This window comes from Chelonoidis abingdonii, chromosome 1 (assembly GCF_003597395.2).
Source record: "Chelonoidis abingdonii isolate Lonesome George chromosome 1, CheloAbing_2.0, whole genome shotgun sequence".
Lineage (NCBI taxonomy): Eukaryota > Metazoa > Chordata > Testudines > Testudinidae > Chelonoidis > Chelonoidis abingdonii.
Window position 1 is genome coordinate 186,602,559 of NC_133769.1, and position 22,134 is coordinate 186,624,692.

Sequence of the window (22,134 nt, forward strand, 5' to 3'; positions counted from 1 at the left end):
TTTTAAAAGATGCATTGCCACAATGTTTAGCCTCAGATTTCTATTCATTTTCCCATGACTGCCCATTTCTGAATATATTTAACTATTAGAAAAATAAGGGAGAGTATACTAAAGCAATGGTACATAAACATGGTTCTTAGAGAGAATCCCTTACAGGTTTTATTCCTCTCCTGAGTTATTTGTACCAGGTGGTTTTAGACTGTTAATTAAATCTAAAATTATGCATTTCTTTATCAAATGTAAATATATTCGCACTGTTTAGAACCTTGACTCTTATTTTCTATCAACCACAATTTAACTGATAAAATAGCTACCTAGTTAATTGAAACTTTACAGTCAAAATAATAGTGGCATGAATTTCTTAATTATTTATTTGTTTAAATTAAGCACAGGAAGATATTTTACATGGAGTGCTGTCATGACAATTTTCTACCACCAAATACAATGCCATAGGTTGCCATGAATAAAGTAAAAGGAGACCGAGATTTTACATAGCAAGCAGAATGCCAAGATTTCAGAATTCAAGACTATTCTTAACTTAAAAGTACAAAGTTTATTTTCTGGTGTAGTGAACTACTCAAATCTCAGTCCAGGATCACTGTGCTAATAAACTAGTGTAGTTAAATTAGCGTAGTCAGTGTCAGCATTGAATTCTCAGTTGTGAATTCATGAATTGTTTTAGGAGAACTGAGATAATCAGTGTAATACATGGAGGGCAACAGAGAATAACAGATAGGATATGACTTCGGGAAGGTTGGAGATGAAAGTACTCTCATTTAACAGGATCTGTACACATAGCATCACCATCACCTCGAGCTGCCAAGAGAGTTGCATATCATCAGCTTTACAATCACCTAAGAAAAATAAAACCACTGAGTTGAGTATATTAAGCTTCTTATTCTGAACAATTTAAAAAAGATTCTAGTAGCAGGAAAAAACATCTTGCTATTGTTTATGCCAGTGGTTTACAGGTGCAAACCTTTTGTTTGTTGCCTACAAATTCTAATGCATATCTGCACAGAGGTGTTTGATTTGCCTGAGTATGTATGAATACTAAGGTTGCCAGGTGCTCGGTTTTCCACCAGAACAGGTTGAAAAGGACCCTGGCTGCTCTGGTCAGCACTGCTGACCAGATGGTTAAAAGTCCAGTTGGCACGGGGCTGGCAGGCTCCCTACCCAGCTCCATGCGGTTCCCTCGAAGTGATGATGTGTCCTTGCGGCCCCTAGGTGGAGGCGCAGCCAGAGGGGCTCTGAGCACACTGCCCTGGCCCCAGGTGCTGGCTCTGCAGCTCCCATTGGCTGGGAACCATGGCCAATGGGAGCTGCGAAGGTGGCACCTGTGGACGGGGGCAGCGCTTCCACCTAGGAGTCTGAGGGACACATCGCCACTTCTGGGAGCCCCTTGAGGTGAGAGCTGCCTGGAGGCTGCACACCCTCCCAACCCCCTGCCCTAGCCCTGAGCCCCCTTCTGCACCCTGAACCTCTAATTTCTGACCCTACCCCAGATCCTGCACCCCCAGCTGGAGCCCCCCTTCACCCTGTCCTATACCCCACCCTCCTTCCACAGGCCAGTGAAAATGAGCGAGTGAGTGAGGGTAGGAGAGAGTGAGAAACAGAGGGAGGGGGAATGGAGTGAGTGGAGGAAGGGCCTCAGGGAAGAGGCTGGACAGGAGGCGGGACAAGGTTATGCTCAGGCCACATCCAAATTCATTCCTAAGGTAACCTCCCCTTTTCACATGAACCAACTGATCCATTTTCCAACCTTCTACCCCAAGCCTCGGTGACACAAAAGGGAAGCTATATTACACACTTTAGATGTAAGGAGAACCCCAGTCTCCTACCTGGACAGGATGAAGGATTTCACGAAGTCTCTTAGGCTTTTCCTGTCAATAGCGGAAAGAGTCAAGGGCTCAGCAGTATCAGCCCAAAGACTCTCCAAGTGGGTCTCGAATTGCATCAGACAATGTTACCAAGTTCACACTATGACCCCTCCAGATACTGTTCATACACACTTCATGATCTCATCTGTCGCAGCCTTCAGGAATGTCCCTCTCTCAGAGATCTGTAGAGTGGTGACATAGACATCAGTCTACACTTTCGCAGAACATTATGTAGTCACTGGGGACTCTGCCTCCGATGCACTCTTTTCCTCCACAGTATTATCATTTGTAACTGACGTGACCTCAAAGCCCTGTCCATCCAGTGGGGATGCTGTTTGCAAGTCACCTATAGTGGAGCACCCATACAGACTCTACTTGAAGAAGTAGTTACTCACCTTGTGCAGTAACAATGTTTCTTCAAGATGTGTGTCCCTATGGCTGTTCCGCAACCTGCCTTCTTTCCCTCTACTTTGGAGCTCCTGTCAATGACTCTGTGGTACAGAAGGAACGGAGGGGGGTTATCCTAGCGCTGACTAGCTTCATTGGAGGGTATGAGGAGAGATAGTGCATGTGCAGGCCTAATGGACACTGCTACTGAAGTTCTCTGATAGGCAGTGCAGGGATGCAAGCACTCCGACAGTGGAGTACCTATAGGGGGACACAACTCAAAGAACTGTTGCTGCACAAGGTGAGTAACTTCTTATGTAATGTTCAGTCTCACCACGGACTTCATCTTCCATTATAGGTAGGGTCTTTCACCTATATCAGAAAGTTTGGTTTTTTTATAAAAATGCATGAGATTGGACATTACCTAACTAAAATAATTGGAATGACTGGTAGGTTCTTAAAATTGCTGATGACTATGCCCCCATGGCTACAATCTTTATTGAGGTTAAAAAAATTGAAAATCACTGTAGTGTCTCTTTTTTTCCTTCAAAACTCAGTCTTTAAGATAGCAAACTCCAGGCCCAGAAGATGTTTATTATCCATGCAAGTGTAATAACAAAGGCCTACAAAGATTGATTACCCTAGTTCTGAAACAATGTATTTCTAAACAAATTCTCTTCAGTCACTTTGTGTTGGCTACCAGAAACCATTTAAAATATTGTTTAAAAGATAGAGGAAAATGAGATTCAAGATGACACTATACCTACAGGGTCTCCTTAAATTCTATAATGTGTGTTGTGTCATCAGACACAGATGAGAGAAAAAATTACAGACTTAAGTGCAGAAAGATATGAGAGAGAGAGTGTGCAAGGAACTTGATTTATAAAAATCTGGGGAACAGAGTGAGAGAAGGGTGAAACTGATCAGAGTATTAAAAGGGGAAATTAAGAAAAATTAATGGATCAGAGAACAAGTAAATAAGACTGAAATCCTGGCCCCACTGAAAATGGCAAAACTCCCATTGATTCCAAGAGTTAATTACCTCTCCAATACTGGTAAACAAAATAGACATCACTGTAGGATAAATACTGCCAAAGTGAACTGAATCCTTCTTGCATGCATCTATTGCATCTTTCTTAAACAGACATCCTCAAATGGGCTGTTTTCAGTTAGCAGTAGTGGAAGGTAGGATTTTAACTCACCATGCCACTCAGTATTCTTGTCACATCAGAAAATAAAGATTGAGCCTACTCAGCACTAGTCTCTATATATGACATGAAAGTGGAACCAATTGCTTTTATGATTTTTTGGAGCATGACAATCAAAGTCCTGATGATAATTGTATTTATTGAATTATTTTTCTGATCTAAGATGTTTTAGCAACAGCATCATCATGAAATATAAAATAAATATATTTTGTATTGACTTCTATTCTCTGGTTTCCTACCAGTTTTAAAACAGATACTTACGTTACTAAGTCAACAGCAAAGGGCTTCACTGTTTCAGGAAGCCCATTCAAGCTTGCGAGAAGAATAGAAAATAGGAGGACAAAAACAAAACAAACCCAAAAAAGCCCTTTCAATAACCAGTAAGCAACAGGGCTTCTAAAAACATCTGGGCATTGTGAAAATAATTGCAAGTCTGCAATTCCAGCACCAAAGAATCCAGGCTTTTACAGATATTACTTTACATATCTAACCCATATGGTTGCAAAGACAAGCTCCCAACCCAAAATGAGTGCAAAGCCATACAGAGCTGTCTGTATCTGCCTGAAACAATAGCTCTGAGAGGGTGGACAGTCACATTTGTCTCAACTGTGTGCTTACTTTGAATCCTAGTAATGATATTTAAAAGATCATCATAACTCTTTCACTCAAATAGATTTAAATGTAACAAACATTATTATACTTAGCCATCATGATAAAATGCAGTGGCAGATATAGCAAAAGCTGGTTGTTGTCAAGGTTTGTGGGGATGAAGAACTAGGAGTTCATCTTCACACTCTGCAATTTTAACTATGACGAAAGAGTTAACTGCCAAAACCCAACTCACTAACCAATTTGGAAAAATGAAATGGAAGATGTCAATGAATTCCAAGCATGTAGGGGACAGCCTCTACCTGATGCATGTAATCAATACAAGAGTTCCAAATGGCTTTAACTATGTCCCTCTGTTCCTCAAGTGAAATACAGTCTTAAAGAATGCATCTGGGAGAGACATATAAACCATACTGCTTCTGTCAGAGTAGTATTGTCTTTGCAATATCTCAGTAGGATTGTCTGCTCCCATTAGCCTTATGAATTAAAAATAACTAAACTAAAAGAATGTTAAGGTTGCAAGTCAAGCACTCAAAACTTAGGAAATACCAGAATAAATTTGTCTATGCAACATTAATTTGGCCCCCTTGTGAGTATTCATGACCAGCCTTTAATAACATGATCACGTACTTTTTTCCCACAAAACTCCTGCCTTATTCAGTGCACAGAATGGACAGTGCTCACATACTGAGAATCTATTCAATATTTTGTCTTTTCTTTATTGTTCCATGTGTACTGCACACTGTTCAACCCTTGCCCTGAAAACAGAACTAATGATTTCCGTATTGGCTTTTCTATGATGCACATCACTATCATCTACCTAAGTTCTTCACAAACCTTAACGAATTTATCTTCACAATACCCAGGTCAGGAGAGGGTGGTAATATTACAGATGGGGAAGGAGTGAGAGATGTTAATATAAAAAAAAACACTAATTTTGGGTGCCTGATGTGAGATTTTCAGAGACCTTAGCATTATATGGTACTTTATTTGTTCAGCTCAGCTCTCATTGACTTCAGTGCAGAAGTCCTGAGCACTCACAGCTGCAAAATAGGCCATCAGGCACCCAGAAAATGCCCGCTGTGGTTTAAGTGATTTGCCCAGCATCAGACAGAAACTCTGAGGCAGCAATAGAATCCAGTTCTTCAGGATGGCATTCAACTGCCGTAACCTGAAGACCATCTTTTTTCTCCTTGCGTGTCCCTGCCTCAGTCACTATACACCTTTCATTTTTTGTATCAAATGAGGTTGGGGGAGGGAGGGGTCCTACAGACAACAGCCTGCTTGACCCTAGTCAAGCTTATCCATTGAATGAGGTAGGGTCCTCTGGAAAAATTAATATGCACAAAGGGGATGAATTAAAGTTGCAGTCTCGATTCTGCCATTTCCTAACTCTTGACTTTGCAACATTAAATGTTCTTTTAAATGTATTTGTGTACGTAATTTCCTAGGTTTTTTTAATAAAAAAAAAAAACCCTGCAAAATCATCATGTGGAACCCTATTGATCACCACATGGGTTGTCACTAAGGACTCTTGAGCTAACAGTTAGCAGTACTGGTTCTTATCTTCTTTGTGTGTCAGCCACTTCTAGGGGAGGAAAGGTACACATTTTGCCAACGGGTTTCACAACTATTCGCTGACAGCAGAGGAATGCAGAAACTAGGATGCCTGGGTCCTATTCCAAATTCTGAATGGACTGGACTGGTTTGCTTACTGATCCTTCTGTCCTTGCAACCTTCCCAACCCTCTGCCCTAGCTCCGTGCCTGGCATTGCTACATGTGCCTCCTATAGTTACCATCCAAGTGTTTCTTGCTGCTATTTCTTCCTTTTCTTATATTCCTTGTTTAGATTTCCTTACATCCAGTTTTGTCTTCAATAGCAAAAGCATCTATGATAAGCTCCTTGTATATAAATTTCAATCACGAAGAGTCCAATTCCATCACCTTAGTACACCTGAATAGCACTTTATTCCATAAGTAGACTATTCATTTTAATCAAGCTATTCATGAATAAGGGCAGCAGACTCTAGACCTAAGTACATATATAAACATGCTGTCATGGGTATATAATTTGAGTCCAGAAGCTTGTAAGCAACAGTTTAAAATAACATATTGTGGAATAATCACCTCTGCCTTGTTAATAACTTGTTTCCAATTATCTTCGTTTGCTTGTTTATCTGGCTCATATCAGATAGCCAGACTGTAAAACACCTGACACACATTGGTGAGCATTCTCTCTGTCATTGTTTACATGGCACCCTTCCCCATTGTAGCTGATTCCCTCATAATCTTTATTTGTATTTATCCTCACTACACGAGTGATGTAGGGAAATACTATTATTGCAATTTTTTCCGAATGAGACCTGAAATGTAGAGAGATTAAGAGACAAACTCTGTGGCAAAGCAGAGCATTGAACCTGAGTGTCTGACTGACACCATAATCATTGGACCATCCTTCCTCATTTGAGGGTGTGGTTCTACCTCTATGAATAAGTGCTTAGCAGTGTGAGTCAGGGTTTCAGAGTCCAACCTGCTGACTGCAGGCTTCTTATTTTCCTTATTTTCCTTTGTGTCTTGTACAATGCTGAGCTCCACTCATAAAAGCTGTTCGATAAGGAGCTAGCTAACCTTCCATCTCTTTCACCTCTTGCTTGGTGGTTTACAGGAGTGGGTTCTTAGTGGGAGTGAGCCAGCACAATTGTTAGCATATAGGTGTTTATGTTTCACTTTTTGAAAAGTGGCACAACATTCTTGACAAGATTAATCTCTAGCTAAAATGACAAATTGAATCTTAACTCTGCTATTCCTGTGACAAAAAGATGCTGTAGACACGTATCTTTGTCAGTAGATATGCATCACAACATTCTGAATCTGTGACAATTAGAATTAAGATACAGTGCTTGACAGATATTAAATTAATCACACTCTGAATATGAAAATGTCTATATAAGCCATAAATGGCAGCAGTATTTCTGACAATTTTGTTTTGTGATCATAGTCAAGATGGCTTCTTGGTAACTTTTGGAGAGCTTTTATTTAGTTAGTTAAGCAGATCATTGAAGTGAAATAAATCTGTGTTACAAAAGCAAAAACAACAACAACAAAAAATTTATGTGGATTCTTTTTTTCCCTCTCACTGCTTGTAAGCTTCTTTTCTTGGATGCATGCACACTGTCACTACATTTTGACATCATACCCATATTATGGAAATGCACACTTCCATGTTCCAGGAAAAAATGCACTAAAATAAGTTCCTTTTTTCTTCTTTTTAAAGGGAAAAAATAAATGCCAAGTGTTAGTCTAGCTGGCAATAAGCACATATTATTAACTACAAGATACAGGTGATATATTTACTAACTGAAAAAAGAATAATTCAAGGAAACAATCACTTTTTAAAGAGGTCAATTCAAATTTTATTGTGGAATTTAGAAAGAGAATCAAAGGAAGATTGGGGAAAAATACGACAGATGTTCTTCTTAATTGTACTTTATGTATTATATTTTGCCAATCCGAAACAAAGGGTTAAATTTTGACTCAGACCAATGACTCTTATTACTGTCTAAATAATTGTGTCAGAGAGAACCATTAGAGGGGGTAAAGGCCTCTCTTCCAATAATACTGAAGGTAATGTAGAAAATATTTCTTCTAAATTACTAGGAGTCTCATGTCACAGATCTTGAGACCATGACTTCAGGGTAAGAAGATAATTTCTTCTAGTTTGATGGTTGAAAATAATGCTTTGAAAAGCTGAACATTTCTAAAGAATAAAATGAGAATTACGAACTTGTGCCTGCTCCCAGAGAACACTGAAGAAGAATATATTGAAAGGGTTTTTGAGACATCACAAAGCAATTTACTAACTCTTCATTTTTCAGCAGCATCAGCTTTCCTTTGAACTGCAGGAAAAGCTACTTCTTCCAGCCAGAACAATCTACATTATGTGTTCAGATATAGAAAGAAAAAAACAAAATATTAAGCACTATCAAGTTCTCACAAAGTATTGACTCCTGGAGTTCCCAAATTGGAATACACAGATTACAGACCAACAGTACTTGAGAGAAGACCATGCTTCCCCGAAACTAAAGAGAGTAGCTCTGTTTTGTGAATACCAGTGGTAGTTTTGAACTCAGATTATATTTGAAATAAAGAGGTCATATCTATATTGTCAAGTCATTTGAGGAACCCATGACGTTCCCTATTGCCGAACAAGAGGAGATGTTTGTTAAAATAATAAAAGAAGCTGAGGCAACTGTTAGACAAAAACTGGAGTGAGCTTTACCTGATTTGAGTAACGTAACTCTAGTTCATTTGCTTGATGTTATTTCAATGTGTAAAACATTACAAGATGCTAAATAATTTGTAATGTGTGCCAAAGCTATATAGATAAGTTATCTAAGTACTTGTATAGCTATGTCACTTCATACATATTTAACATCATAATAAAAACAGAAGAAATGTGTTAACTTAAAATCCTTTAAAATGATAATAAAATTACTTTATCCTTGTTTCTCCAAATTCAAGAGGCTGCTGGAGCGGCTTCAGAAATTGCAGATGTGCTGCAGTGTCTTTCCGTTGATAAAGGGGATGGAGAACAATTTAAAATGAAAGAGGAAAGATGGTCATGGGATTAAAATACTGGACTGGGACACAGAAAATCTAAGTTGAATTCCTGGATTTGCTACATACTTCCTACATGATTCTGGGCAAGTTTCTTAATCTCCCTCTATGCCTCATGATGGTCCCTTCTGGCCTTAAAGTCTGAGCCTCAGTTTCTCTAAACAACACTTTCTTCCTTTCACCCTTTGACTTTTCTGTTTAGATTGTAAGCTCTTTTGGGCAGGTATTGCCACTTACAATTTGTTTGAACAGTGCCTAATACAATGGGTCCCTAAGCTCAGTTGCAGCTGCTACAGTAATACAAATAAAGCAAAATAATTAGTATTAAAATGAAAAGTTAAATCTGATAAGATGCTGAGCACAAGAACTCACAGGAACAGACCTTTGGGAAAGCTGTGCCACCTCCAGAGATTGCTTCTGCTGAAACCAGAGAATGCTTGTCTTGAAAGAGAGAGAGAGAAATCTAGCTATGCAGCGGCCTTTCCTCCAACCTGATTAACACTAACAATAGGGGAAGTGAGTATTTAAAAATGAAGCAATTGTATCTCTCCCACCCCAGCTGAACTGGGGGCAAGGGAAATGAACGAGCCTTACATATTGAAGCTGCATCAGCCAGCTTTTAGCCTGCTTCTATTTCTGACAGAAGAAAATAGCTAACAGCTAGTGTCTTGCAAAATGAGAGCATCAGATTAAAACAGCATTTCATCCATTATTTTGTTAATTGAAACCTATTTCATTTATGAAATTTCCAACTGTTTCTTTAGGACTAGCATCAGGGAAAGGCATATTCAGTAGACTGGATGTTTCAAGCATGTTTTCAGGAAAAATGGGGGAGAGACAGATTTACTGTGATCATAGGTGCTGGAAGTATGGGTTGCGGGGGTGCTGCAGCACCCCCTGGCTTGAAGTCATTTCTATTAGATACAGGGTTTGCAGTATGGTTCAATGGCTCTCAGCACCCCCACTATAAAAATTGTTCCAGAACCTCTGACTGTGCTCATGTATTTGAACATTTTGTGTGTGTGTTATTGCAAATAGAATTGGCCCTTGATACTGGAGAAAATTAAGAAATTATGATACTCTACCTAGAGCTGATCAAAATTGCAATTTTTCAACAAAAAAAGACAGAATTTTGAAATTCAGTGAACTGGATGAGTATTTCACAACAAAACAAAAAATTGCGACAAGGTTTCCCATTTTTCTACCAGCTCTAACTCTATCATAAACAAAACATTTCAGAGAAAAACCTAAGTAATTCCTGTAGAATCAGAATTCTTAATGGCTGCTACTTTACTCAGTTGATGGAGCAATCTGGTGGGTGAGGTATGTCAATTTTTGATACATACCAGCACTGTGCAGTGGAAGTGATCGCTCCCAACATTTGGATCTCTTTCAGAGTGTAACAGCTCAGTCAAACACTTTCAAAAACCCATTTGTCTGATTCAGAAAAAAAAATCAAGAAGAACTCTCATGCTGTTCAAAATAAACTAGAAAAAAAGTAACTGTAGCCCATGGTCAAAAGGATAAACATATTCTAAGGCGTGCAAATTTAGATTTACAAAATGCAGTGGGTAAAGCCTATTTAAAAGAAGAATCATAAAGGCAAGACCCAAAGGGACATGGCCTCCTTGAAGATCAAACATCATCTTGATCGATCTGTAGATAGGCTCCTAAGACATTCTGACTTGGCGTTCAGTTTACAAACATCACTGAGCCTTTTGGTGATCATGTGATTGTCAAATGTATAGGAACATTACTTGGTAAATGAGCTTCATTATATGTTGCTCTTCCATCCTAATAATAATCTCCATACCCAGAAAGCCACTGAAACCAAACCAGAACTGATGAAGCGGTAGTTGTTGGTTCGGGTATGAATACCTGAACTGCTGATCTTGTCCTGCCACTTAATATGGAGCAGCTGACAAAGATGAGAATTGAAAACATCAATCTGTCACTCTTCAGCTGCCTCAGTGCACACATTTCATTGCCATACAGTAGAGTTGGTATAACCGTAGATCTATATGTGTGCAGGTTTATAGTAAGCTTGATATCCCAACATCTCCATAGAGGCCACTGAACGACCTATAACATGGGGATGGCTGCTGCTAAACAAGTGTCCACCTCTTTCAAACATCCAAGTGTTTGACAGTTGTCATCTGCTCAATATTCCATCCAGGCAGGTTAATACTGAGCAGGCTGTAATCTGATGTTAGAGGCTCCTTGATGACAATGGCCAGGGACTTAGTTTTGGCCAGATTAATAATCAGACCAATGTGCACTGCCTCTTGCCTGACCAGATCGATGTTCAGCTTGACACCACCAACAGCTGCCTCTTCAAGCTTATCCACTGGCCAGTGAATGCCAATATTGAACAACAATGGCACCAGAATGCAGCTATGCCACCTCCCTTGGAAACAGGAAACCATGCCATGTATCTACCATTAATTTAGACACAGCTTTCTGTTCCATTCTGGAGCACTTCTATCTATGACATTATCGTCCCAAGGCTGTCGAGTCACCTCATCATATGCCACAAGTTTGCTTGAGGTGCCAAATCAGAGCCCTGACAGAAGCCTATAAAAAGGGCTGTCCATGGCTTATTAAATTCCGCCATTGTCTCAAAAAAAAAATCTGTCTCAAATTAAAGATCTGGTCGCTGGTGAAATGTTGAGGTCTGAATTGCACTGACCATCCCAGCCACAAAAATACATCCCTAATTTGTGACAGTAACAGAGACAAAGACCTTCCCTTGGACCAGCAATAGTGTAATACCTCTGTAGCTGCTAGACTTTGTAGAACTGATAAATGAAATTGTTTTTAATTGTTCACTTTATTAATGTAAGTTCTGTTCACCATTCACTACACTTGCTTGCATTGTAACTTCTGTTCACTGTTTAATTTTGTATTTCATATGACTTGGCATTGTGCCTCTCTCATACAACTTTGTATTAGAAAATTGGTAGAAAACTTTGTATCAAATGTTATAGCCCCTAAAGATAGTATAGTTAAAGTGAAAGAAACATGTGCCTTTTTGCTAGAAGTAGAAATAAAATCTCCCCCCCCCACACTCTGTAATCAATTGCCCCATTGACTGAATGAGGTGTGAATGAGTGAGGCTGGAAGACCCACCTCCAGACAGCTACAACAGTTAAAGAGGAATGGAAGCCAGAGCAAAGGACAATACAACTTGTCAAGTTGGCCCAATAAAGAAAAGCAGACATATTGACGACCTCAGGGATTAGAAGCAAGCACCTTCTTTAGAAAATGCCCTCTTTGAGCAGCATTAGGACAACACCCAGAAAAAAAAGCAGCACAAAGCACAGACCAACGGACACAGACCCAGATTTGAATCTGGTCTGGATTTGCATAAGAGGGAAGCTGCTATAAATACAAGGTGTCTTGCAGAAGGACCCTGGGTCTCGTCTTGTCACCATCGGAGCATCGATCCGGATCGCAGAAGCCCGGCTCCACCCCTCCCCCTCTAACTCACCTGGCCAGTGCAGTTAAGGGGAGCAACTAGTTGGTAAAACAGCAAGACGGAGTGTGTTTGTGTCTGTGTGGTGAAGCATGACTTAAATCATGCATATGATAGAGTATTAATTAATACCTGTATTACTAATAAATGTGGCGTTTTGCCTTAATCCCCCTGAAAAGATCCCGTATAGTACTTTGAGTACAACAACTTGGCTTTGGCTCCTTTTTTGAGCAGAGGCAGAATAACATCCTTCTTCCAGTCAGTGAGGATGATATTAGCACACTAGATAGTCTGGAAGTGTCTCCAGAGTGCTTGTGACTAACACGGCTGCTACTCTGAAACCTATACATCCAGAGTATAATAATACTCCCACCTGTTTTCATCTACTCAGGGTGATGTTATAAACCTGTGGTGCCTTTCCTGCTTTCTGAATCCTTTCATGATCAGATGAAGGTGGCTGTACCAGAACTTCCTGCCCCATTTCATGTGGGAGAGGACCTCAGGAGGCAGACAATTTATGTGCCTTTAAATTATCTTCCCATCAGTACACATGATCTTTCATACTCTGGCTAATGCAGCTATTCCAATTCTTTACTGGACAAGCTTGTGCCAGGTTCTCCCGCCTACCCCTCACAGACACTGCAAAGTTGAATAAAGGCTTCCTGAATTAAAAGAAAAATAATCCTCCATTTTGCTAACTGGTCACAGTGGTATCTTAGATTGCTTGCAGGTGTGATATACAAAAGCCATGTTATGGAGAAAACATCTGAGGGATCTAAGGTCTTATATCTATACATATTAGTGGTAAGAACTCTTTTGATAGCCATGTACAGTACATTCTCAAATTTGTCACGCACAAAAATCTTGGACAAGAATCCATTGAAATTTTAAAGCTTTCAATTGAAAGGTTCTAATATGGATTGATGTCTTTTGTCTGCCATCTCAGATGCCTGAAGTTCTGAAAAAGGTCATCATACAAGACATGTGAGATAATATTTGAGGCACCCCTCACACTATGTCTGGATATAAGCAATGGAGCTGAGATTTTAATTAAATATATAAATAAGTCATTTGGGAAATCTAAGCCTATCCATGAGATAAATTAATAAAAAACAGGCTGAAGAAGGGACAAGTGTTTCTAAAACCAGCAAAGATGTACATTATATATCTATAATATTCTTACAAATACACCTTGTTCTTCCCAAAGATCAGTTTAAAGATAACTTGTCCCCAGCTAGTCAAACTGTGAAGAATTATTCATACCATGTATTTCCCTAATGGGAATTCTCTTTTCAGTCAATCACTGAAAGCTAGAAAAATTGAAGTATTTGTCCACGTACTGGTTATCATGAGAAAAGTGTGTAAAGCAAGTAAAACAACAATGCTCCTGGCTTGAATCAAATCACTTGCTATCAAAGCTAAGTTCATTCCAAGTTCTGGAAGTCAGATCATAACAACAATAAACACTTTTTGCATTTGTACAGTACATTCTGTCACAGCATCTCAAAACAGTTAACAGACATTTATTACTATTAAGAGCTAATGTAAAGAACTGCACAAACAAACATTTTCCATGACAAGTTTTACACATCCTACAAAATTTAGGAACTATGCAATATATTCTTCAGCACCATTTACCAGCATCTTATCTTTTAAACAGTTACATACACAGTTCGGCAACCTTTCAGAAGTACTGTGCCAAGTTTTCATTTATTCACTCTAATTTAAGGTTTCGCGTGCCAGTAATACATTTTAACATTTTTAGAAGGCCTCTTTCTCTAAGTCTATAATATATAACTAAACTATTGTTGTATGCAAAGTAAATAAGGTTTTTAAAATGTTTAAGAAGCTTCTTTTAAAAATTAAGTTAAAATGCAGAGCCCCCTGGACCGGTGGCCAGGACCTGGGCAGTGCGAGTGAAGCTGAAAATCAGCTCGTGTGCCGCCTTTGGCACACGTGCCATAGGTTGCCTGCCCCAGATATATACTGTACTCTTGTAACAATTACTGTAAGTTACGATCTGTAAATGCTCCAATCAGGATTGGGGTGCTTTTGAGCTAGGTGTTGCACAAATATCTATATATACAGATGCAGTGCTGGTCTGAAGAGTTTAAAATCTAAAGCTCAACTCATGATACCCCTAATCATGGACCTTATTCCACAGTGTAGCTTCATTGAGTTTCATGGGACTATACATGGTGAAAGGTATTATTCAATGTGAGTCACTATACAGCAATCTGGCTCTACGACATGTCCCATACAAAGGGTGGATACAATCAAATATACAAAGGGTGGACATGTCCCATACAAAGGGTGGATACAATCAAATATACAAAGGGTGGATACAATCAAATATAAACAATATTTACACATGCAATGCATTTGCAATTTTAAAAAATAATGTAAACAAATCAAATTCAAACTAATACTGCCTCCGCCCCTCATTCAAGCTAGCATTAATTGACTAGATATAAGGAAAGCTAAAGAGGAGGAGGTTATGGTAATCAAGAATGGCATCGAGGGTTTTGACTTCTGACTTTCTGCACCGAAAGAAAGACATATCTTGGAAATGTTATAGAGAAAGAAGTAGGAAGATTTGAACACAGCCTGGATTTGTGGGGCAGGAGGGAGGGACACTTGAAGGTTACCCAGATCTGATGGCTCTCACCGACTGGTGAGGTTTATAACAGTGACAAAAAATAGGGATATAGGAGGAAAGAGTAGAAGTACTATTTTGAGAGGCTGAAATACTAGACTGGATGGAAGGAGACAAGTTAGGAATAGAGAGGGCCATCTGTGAACTATAGGTGTAAAGATGGTCATCCAGAAAGAGAATGTAAAGAAGGAAATGGAGCAAAATACAGAGATCTATGAGGATCCACTGTAGAGTGGGAGCAGGGAGGAGAGGAACATACCTAAAGAGATGCTGAAGAAGTTGGAGCAGTAAGAGGAGAACCAGGAGAGGGTAGAATCCTGAAGGCAGAGGGAGGCCAAGATATCCAGAAGCATCTTCAGAGACTGAGTAGAATTAAATGGAATGTAGGCCCTGGGATTTAGTTAGCAAAAGGTCATTTGTAACATCAGTGTAATGGAGTATACAAACCACACACTGAGAAACAAGGGGCTAATGAGCTGCTCTAGGCTTAGCCAGCCCTGCCCCACCACACCTGCAAGAGATGCACAGGTTGGAAAGGAGTTAAAAAGGGAGCAGAACAGCTTACCAGTGGGCAAACTATGGAAGAGAAAGGACTTTTACCTTGCAGCTCCAGTGGAAATGGCTGAGGGAAGGCAGGATCTCTTCCATCCACAACTGCTTGACGGTTCCTCCCTGAGGGAAGGGAGGACCTGTTTCTGATAGACCCTGAGAAGGAGGCATTTCCCTTCTCACATACTAACTCAGCTTATTTGTGTTGATTCCCTATGTTTTGTGTATGGAATGCCCCTGAACAGGAGACTTGGAAGTGACCTGACCAGAGGGCCAAGGCATGAGACGAGGCAGCCACCGCACCAAAAGGGGAGAGAACTACCATGCCATGTCTGGCTGTGAAGAGGTGCCAAGTGGTGAGCTTACCTGCTTCATCCTTTCCTGTGAGAGATTGTGAACTACAGATAATAGAGGGGTGGTAGGAAGTGACCCAGATAAGGGAGCTTTATTGTGCACTTGGATGGAAGACACTTGTGTTGTCCTCACAGGATCTTGGTCTGAAGCCTAGTGGAATGGGAGGGCCTGGACTTCCCTAATGAAAACTCCTATCTGTATGTTGAAGGACCTAAGCCCCAACCACTAGGCAATGCTCCCCAAGAGCAAAGACCATCATGCTTACTGGTAGCAATTTTGATGGAGCAGAGAGGTCATAAGCCATACAGTAGAGGATCCAGTATGGAGAATCATGAGGAAAAATTGACTCAATGGTTGTAAATAACCTCTTGGATGAATTTAGAGATGAAGGAAGAGATAGGAGTAGTTGGAGAGGCAGGTGAGGATTGAGTAAATAATATTAATTAAATTATTAAGTTAACCTCCCATCAGAACATCCCATCAGCTATGACAGATGATATTATCTCCATTGTGTAGATGAAGGAACTGAAAGATGATGATGATGAAATAGAAAGGTTAATTGACTAGCTCAAGGAAAAAAACTTGAGTTAGTGTCAGAACTGATAGTGGAATCCAGAAGGTCTAGCACCCGATACCCTTTTGTAACCATTGTTCACCATTTCCCTCTTGCCTTGTAGCAGTGTCAGTAGTTTACTTTCACTTGTGACATGCATGCTTCTTTTCAACCCTGGTCTTTAGAGGTAATAGTCTACTGTATTAATCTACTTTGTTAATTAAATTTAGAAGATGATCACTGTGTTAGACACTTGAACAAACCCTAAATAGTTGTATTTTGTTTAAAAATATTTTGTAACAAAATTCCCACCTTCTAACAACTTGGAGAGGAAGACATTGAGTCTGACATTTTCAAAAATGGAGGTCTGTAGTTTTGCTCCTACATCTATATTTGGGCACCTAAAGAGGAGACCAGAATTTCAAAAGCACAGGGCACCTAACAGATTCCTACTGACCTCAGTACAGTAATAGAAGAGAACAGACCTCACCCTAATGGGAGCTGCTGCATGGGATTTTAGAAAGTGAGGCCATTTTATTTAAGTGACTAAATAAGGAATTAGGAACCTAACTGTACTGTGGGCAATTCTTTTTTAAAAATCACAACCTAAGGCTAGAACTTGAACCCAGATTCCTCACATTGCAGTCCAACGCACTAATTCAAGGCAACTGAGCTTATCCTCCAATTTTGTTGTCTTAAGGCTTTGAACTATATTAAGAGAATGGTACAAATCACTTTGATTCAATTTGATTATGGTTCAGTGCTTTGAGGTTTTACAATTTTCACATATGACAGTAAATATAGCTTTAAAAGAATAATGGGTAACCTTTTCAAAAGCACTTAAGTAACTTAGTCAATGGGCTGTAGGCTCCTAAATCACTTAAATGCTTTCAATGGGACTTAGCCTCCTGAGACCTTGTCTACACATACAGGCTGTATCGCTTCAGCTATATCAGTATAGTTAAAGCTGGTTATGCCAGTATAAAGATGCTTAGGTACTTATACCAATATAGCTTATTCCTTTATGGGAAAGGGAAGAAGTTATACCAGTATAAGGTACTTTGATACCATTATAACTGCATCCACTGTAGGGGTGTAGCAGTGTAAGTATTCTGGTAAAAATCACCACCACCATCTGAAATAGATACACTAGTACAAAAACTGTGAGTAGATCAGGCCTGAATTATTTAGGCACTTTTTGAAATTGTATACTATCAAAATGTGCTAATTTGTGATTTTTGTCTTTTCCCATGTCTTTTGTCAACAGTGTCATAAGCGCTGTAGAATGAAAGATGTAAAGCACTTTTAGATAGCAACTCCACTAGGCTAATGAGCTCGCAGACCCTCATGTCTATCCCTCCAGTCATATGGGACTTAGAGTCTGATTCATTCCACAAAAGAAACTATCACCCAAGGGGCCCATCCACAGATTTTTGGAAGAAGACTTCTCTTATCAAGCCTTGGAGTAGTTGCCTTGCAGCAGTATGAAAACGTTGCCAGGTCTGGCAGCTTGGCCTGAAACTGTAACCTCGTTTTACTTGGCGTATCTACCCCACTGTCATCAAAAGACTTTCCAGTTTCAATGTAGCCAGCTGTGAGCTGTAAAGCCTCTGGCCCATGTTTTCCTTTTCTTTTTTTCTACATTTCTTGCTCTCAGTCCCTTTGTGAAACTTGTCTGCTGCTTGACATGCCCCGTGTAAAAAGTAAGCCCTAATTACTCTACTCTCGTTCATTCTTGGCATAAATATACTACTTGCGAGAGCATAGCTTGTAGCACCATGTGCCATATTTAATGAAACTGCAAAGTTACATCTTCTGTTGTACTTCAGGATAAGAAAAAATAGAACAGAAACTTATCTAAAAGAATTATTCGTTCCAGCTGCTCTGTTTAAGCAACTAACTGCAGCATGTATTGAGCGTATATATCATGGAAGACTCTTTCTTCCATTGACATAAATGAATCAATGCTTTATGGGTATGGATGTCTATTTTTTAGGTAGAACTAAGATATGTTTCTATGTTATGTTGCTTTGGTCCATATATGATAAAAATTGATATACAGGAAGGGATTATAGGGTTAGAATAGCAAAATTATTATTAATGTTGAGCTGATATTTCACATTTGTGGCCCCAACTTTTATTCCTGAGCATCTTTGTAAAATGGCCTAATTTACAAAGTTTATCGTCATGTGTTACTCACATTTGTCTTTTTTTGACTGAACAGTTTTCTGTTGGAAAATGCAATTTTGTCAAAATTGAAACATTTATGTTAATTTGGATGAAGTTTTAGTTGGCAAAATATCAAAACAAATGGCTTTGATTTCACACTGTGATTCATTTAGCTGTGACTTTTATTTTAAGCTAAATATTAATTTGAATATGATATATTATAGCTGTAATAAGCATTATATTATAACGTGTAAGTATATAGTTTTGACATTATTAAAACAAAATGTTTTCAGAATTTCCATTTCACTAGAAATTTTGAAACAGAGCAAAAAGAAATGGAACAAAAATTCTAGTCTTTCTAGTCTTTACTTAGAAACCCAAGTTTGAAAATGCTGGCTTAGAATTAAAGTGCTGACCATGATTTCAACGGAACTCTTCTGGATTGCCACAAGTGTCAGTATGAGCAGAATCTGGTCCCTTTTTGGAAGTTTGATAGCCCAGTTTTTAGTTGTAGGCCCAGGATTACTTAACTGCAAAGTCTAGTTATGTAATATGCTCGCAGCAACTGTATGCAGTGGGGCCTTTGTCTGGCTGCCTGGCGTTATCATTACAACAGGGGTTCCCTCTGCAACTGGTGGCAAAATGGGAAGGAGGGGAAAGTTTCCCTGGACAGGGCAAGAAGGAACAGGAAGTGGCCAGACCAAGAGGCCGGGGGATGGTTGTGGGGCAGGGAAGGGAAAGGCACTCCCCTTCCAGGTAACTGGAAGAGGGTGTATTTATACCCTGAGTAGTTTTAGAGAAGCCCTGTCTCACTGTGATTGGGCTGGTAATACACACCCCTCTGCTCCACCCCATGCAATAAGAGTAGAACTGGTTTCTTCATGATCTGCTGTGGGCATTACACAGCTGCACATTTTCCTTGGGGGCTGGGAAGGAAATTTTTCCTCACAGTGATTGGGAGAGGCAGGGTGGGTTTTTTTGCCTCTTGCACTTGCACAGTGGTTCAAGCACTCAGTGGGATGGGCAGGGAGATTAGGTTAAAATGAAAATCATGGCAGACGTGTAGTGCAGGTACTCATTACAGAAGGGACATGGTGATTGGATGAAAATGGACTGGAAGGGGATTTAGTGGTCAATGGACTGGTTCGGAGTGGGAGTCAGGCCTCATGTGCAGAATCCGAGTGCCAGACACCAGGGTGAGACAGAGGTGGAGTCAGGAATCAGATCTGAGGGTTGGAACTGGATTACGAGGAGTCGGGGGAGGCAGGATCAAGGCTGGTTCTGAGGCAGAAAGGAGGCTGGGTGCAAGGCAAGATATGGACTGGAGCTATGGAGGACTAAACCAGGAGCAGAGCTTGGAAAGAAGAACACGGAGAGGTATAGAATCCATTGGCATGAGCATTGAGCAGACAATGAGCTACTGCTGCAGCTGGGCTTAAGAATGGCCTGCTAGCTTTCTCAACCAATCAGGAAGGGCCATACGGCAGGCAGTCTAGCTGATAAATTAGGGTGTCAGGAGCACAGAACAGGTGCAGCTGCAGAGTCTCATTCCAGCATCCCTTGACGAAGTTGGGGAAGGGAGGTTTGGGGCTTCTAATGTCTGGTACCATGGGAAGCCAACCCTACCTTCCCTCTTAATCCTTATACAAGGAGAGAGTGGCAAGGTTCCAGCCCTGAGCTGGCATGGAACAGCTTGGAAGGGGAGAGGGCTGATGCCGTCTCCCCCCACCCAGGTGTAAACAATTAAGGATAATAATGGCTTGCACTGTACAAGTTATTGCTGGGTACACTCAGATATTTTAGGTAAATAAAGTTGCAGCCTAATTAAATCACAGCCATTTCTTCCAGCATGACCAGACAAAGACCTACTGAGACCAGTATGACAATATTTCAAGCTTCCAGGAACTACCCTTCAAATTGAACTGAACTTTTTCTGTAACTGTTGATGTACTAATGCAGTATTTTATTCTACTCCATTTTTTGTAATGTATGATCATACAACAATGAAAGAACCTGTGGACAGACAGCAGAGAAGCAAAGATTTGCGTTGGCAAAATGCTGGAGTAGCTAACTTTCTGATGAAAGGTAACATAACAACTGGCTTTTAACATCTACTTGTTTTTGAGTTTAAATTTTAACATAAATAAAACCTTCTTTTCTAAGAAATATTTGGATGTGGTTTTCTTAAGAGTTGTTGTAAACTTGGCAATTTTAAGATACAACTTTTTGGATAATGCAAAATGAGTTTTAAAGCCTAATTTCTTAAACATTTCTTTATGTCATTCTTGATTTTTAGGGTATGTTCTAATTAAGGGCTAATCATTAAAGTGGAATTATATTCATCAGTATTTTTTACCAGTTTCTTAACCCAGCTTTCAGCTCCTTTACCCTGCTCAGGTAATGCATAGCAGCCAGAATGCTGCCATAAACAGACAGCTACAGTGGTTCTGGAACAATTTTTGTAGTGGCGGGTGCTGAGAATCATTGAACCAAACTGTAAATCATGTATATAATGGAAACCACTTCAAGCCAGAGGGTGCAGCAGCACCTATTGACAGCTGCGGATTTCACTAGCGTAGGGAAATCCTCTGGTGGCATTAACAAGGCTTACACTACTCGCTATTCCACTTCCTGTTGAAGAGCAGATATTGGTACAGGATGGAGGTGAAGGCAGTACTCTGCATTCCATCTAATCTTTGCTGCTGCAGTGGCTCCAAGGGCTATTGTTACTGGTGTAATTTAGAATAGTCCTTCTGCACTAACTTGAGTCCCCATGATCAGAAAGGGGGAAAGGTGTCTTTACTTTTTCCGTAACTCAGCATCACCAAGCTGAAGGTTGATCTTTTGGTCTTCTGGAAGAAAATTTACTAATAAATACCCTGATATTCTATTCTCCTCTAATCTCCACAGCACTACTTACTATCACTCACATTTTTAAAGTATGTGTTTCTTCTTGCTGCTGCCTCCCTGCCTACATACTGTAGTTCTGTGTCCCTCTAGTTCCTTATTGTACTTGACAGTTGAAGGATTAGTCGGTGCTTTTTGCTTACAGTCTTAATGTAGCTAATTAAAAGAGGCATTTGACACAGAATACTGAAATGACTATTTCATTGTTCAGCGGAACACTTTCCCATTGCAGCTGCATCTGTCTGTAGTTGTTAATCTTCACTAGTATATAAAATTTAATGCTAAAGTCTAACATCAAAAATAGATTATTTCCCACTAAATTATCAGTAGCAGTCTTTGGAACCCTTGATAAATATTTACAGCACTTTTATTGCAAGTTTACTTTGAATCTGATGATAAGAGAAATGGAAAGTAGCTGTTAATATCTCTCACTATTATATGTATATTGAATTTTAATTCTTTTTGGTTGGATTGTGTGGGAGTTACAAAGAATAGAAATTGGGAGATTAAATGGCATAAGAAAGGTTTTTACTTGCCTCCAAAGCCAGTCATTAGAATAAGAAATGTTTATTTCAGAAAATTAATAACTTGTAGATAACATTCTGTAAAACACACAAGCCACTGTGCTAAAGATGTTTTTACAATACATAATCAAAAAATGGTAAAGGTTGTTCCAAAAAAGTCTGGAACTGTCAAAATCATTTTCATTATTCAGGTTTCAAAAAAGAATATTTTTTCATTTACTGGAAATATTTATAGAAACATCTGG